Source organism: Polyodon spathula, chromosome 44 (assembly GCF_017654505.1).
Source record: "Polyodon spathula isolate WHYD16114869_AA chromosome 44, ASM1765450v1, whole genome shotgun sequence".
Classification (NCBI taxonomy): Eukaryota; Metazoa; Chordata; class Actinopteri; order Acipenseriformes; family Polyodontidae; genus Polyodon; species Polyodon spathula.
This window is the reverse complement of record NC_054577.1, coordinates 1453458-1455957: the sequence shown is the minus strand read 5'-3', so window position 1 is coordinate 1455957 and position 2500 is coordinate 1453458. Positions and strand designations below refer to the sequence as shown.

The window sequence follows — 2500 nt, the reverse complement described above, 5'->3', positions numbered from 1 at the left end:
TTTTGGTCTTTTTTTAACCTAAATGGGATAAGGACATCGTGTGGTGCTGTGAGTGAGCTAACGGTACAGACCAGAACCTGTCGGTTTTATATGGCAGCCCCTTTAATTGCATTTTAGATATCCAAGAATCTGGTGAAAGGTACTATTCATGACGTCAGAAATTCTATTCTTGACGTCAGACATTCTATTCTTGACGTCAGAAATTCTATTCTTCTTAGAAAATTCTATTCTTTGAAGTTAGAAAATTCTGTTCTTGACGTCAGAAAATTCTGTTCTTGACATCAGAAATTCTGTTCTTGACGTCAGAAGATTCTGTTCTTGACAGGGGGCTGTTCTTGCCGCCGTCAGGCACTGAACCCACAGCGAACCCTTTGGAAACCCGTCTGCATTTTTTTCTCCTATTTTGAATTTTCGGGTGGCTGCAGCGGTGTTAACGGCGGCGGGGGCGCTCTTGAGCGGTGAGCAGGACTGGGGTTTGCGCGGGCGTGTGCGGTGCGCGCCCCCGCGGGAGCAGCCCCCTGTCTGAGGTTTGCGCGGGCGTGTGCGGTGCGCGCCCCCGCGGGAGCAGCCCCCTGTCTGAGGTTTGCGCGGGCGTGTGCGGTGCGCGCCCCCGCGGGAGCAGCCCCCTGTCTGAGGTTTGCGCGGGCGTGTGCGGTGCGCGCCCCCGCGGGAGCAGCCCCCTGTCTGAGGTTTGCGCGGGCGTGTGCGGTGCGCGCCCCCGCGGGAGCAGCCCCCTGTCTGAGGTTTGCGCGGGCGTGTGCGGTGCGCGCCCCCGCGGGAGCAGCCCCCTGTCTGAGGTTTGCGCGGGCGTGTGCGGTGCGCGCCCCCGCGGGAGCAGCCCCCTGTCTGAGGTTTGCGCGGGCGTGTGCGGTGCGCGCCCCCGCGGGAGCAGCCCCCCCCGCCTCCCCCCCCCCGTCTTGTTTATTGACTCCAGACCTGCGGCCGGAGAGATAGCGGTCTGTGCGGGGCCGCTGCGCAAAGATAGGGGCCGGTGGAGGGGATAGGAGAAGGCAAGGGGGGGCCCTGAAATGGTGCTTTTGTGCGCTCTGCATAAACACATTAATAAACAAAATAATAACAATGAGGTCGTTTGCTCGTTTTTTTAGGGCGTTTGTTCTCGTTGTATCTGTCCGGTCTCAGTTATGTGGGTCACGGGAGGCGCCTTCGCTTTTATTGCAGGGTAACATTTAACTGAGCTTCGTGATTAAACTGAAACTTTACAGCCCGTTGGTCTGCGGTTTGCTCTTAAGTCGTGACGCTTTTGAAACCTCGAGTGTTTTCTTAAGTGGGAGATAAAAAGCTATCGAGGTAAAGAGGCACTAGACCGGGTGTTATTTATATAATCCATTTTAAATGATTTGGTGTAGTGTGCATGTAAACACGTGATCACAACTCGCTCATCTCACAATGCAGCGGCACAGGATGGAGGTCTAACAGTGCGGTAAAGCACAAGGAAGCATTGCAAAGCACAGAGAGGTGTGGTAAAGCATAGGGAAGCATTGTAAAGCACAGAGAGGTCTGGTAAAGCACAAGGAAGCATTGCAAACCACAGAGAGGTGCGGTAAAGCATAGGGAAGCATTGCAAAGCACAGAGAGGTGCGGTAAAGCATAGGGAAGCATTGCAAAGCACAGAGAGGTGCGGTAAAGCATAGGGAAGCATTGCAAAGCACAGAGAGGTCTGGTAAAGCACAGGGAAGCATTGCAAAGCACAGAGAGGTCTGGTAAAGCATAGGGAAGCATTGCAAAGCACAGAGAGGTGTGGTAAAGCATAGGGAAGCATTGCAAAGCACAGAGAGGTCTGGTAAAGCATAGGGAAGCATTGTAAAGCACAGAGAGGTCTGGTAAAGCATAGGGAAGCATTGTAAAGCACAGAGAGGTCTGGTAAAGCATAGGGAAGCATTGTAAAGCACAGAGAGGTCTGGTAAAGCATAGGGAAGCATTGTAAAGCACAGAAAGGTCTGGCAAAGCATAGGGAAGTATTGTAAAGCAAGATAGGTCTGAGGACTGGGGGCTGATTAAGCTGGTAGTAAAACCTGGAATGGGCGATACTGAGTCTTGTTCCCATCCCTGTGAAAATGCAAATTCCCTGCGGAGCTGTTATAACGCTGACCACGGGCGCTTCATCTCTGATGTCACTACAGTGAGTCAGTTCTGCAGTGACATTCACAATGCAAATACTATTTACAGAACATCGTGTTTCTCAGAGGTCCGCTACACCCACCCACCCCGGGTTGGGGTCGACCCCTCCCCTCCCCTTTCGAATTTTATTTGCATGTCAAAGGTTTTATTTTATTATAGGTTCCAAAATAAACTAAATTATCCACGAAAAACTAAAGTTTTTTTTTTATTATTATTAAATAATGTGCCCGCTCTCTAACCTCTCCATGCATTCAAAAAAAGAGGTTTTGGTAACATTTCAATTTTGTTTACGGCTTTATTTTGTTTGTTTGTTTTGTGCTTTCTCAGACTGGCACCTGGGCACCACTGCTGCGTTTCAGTG

General features: G+C 51.0%; 1 protein-coding gene across 1 annotated transcript in view; it reads left to right on the top strand.

Annotated features, from left to right (window-relative positions):
- si:dkey-19b23.8 overlaps window positions 1–2500 on the top strand; it is a 10624-nt gene that overhangs the window by 2201 nt on the left and 5923 nt on the right. The window lies entirely within an intron of this gene.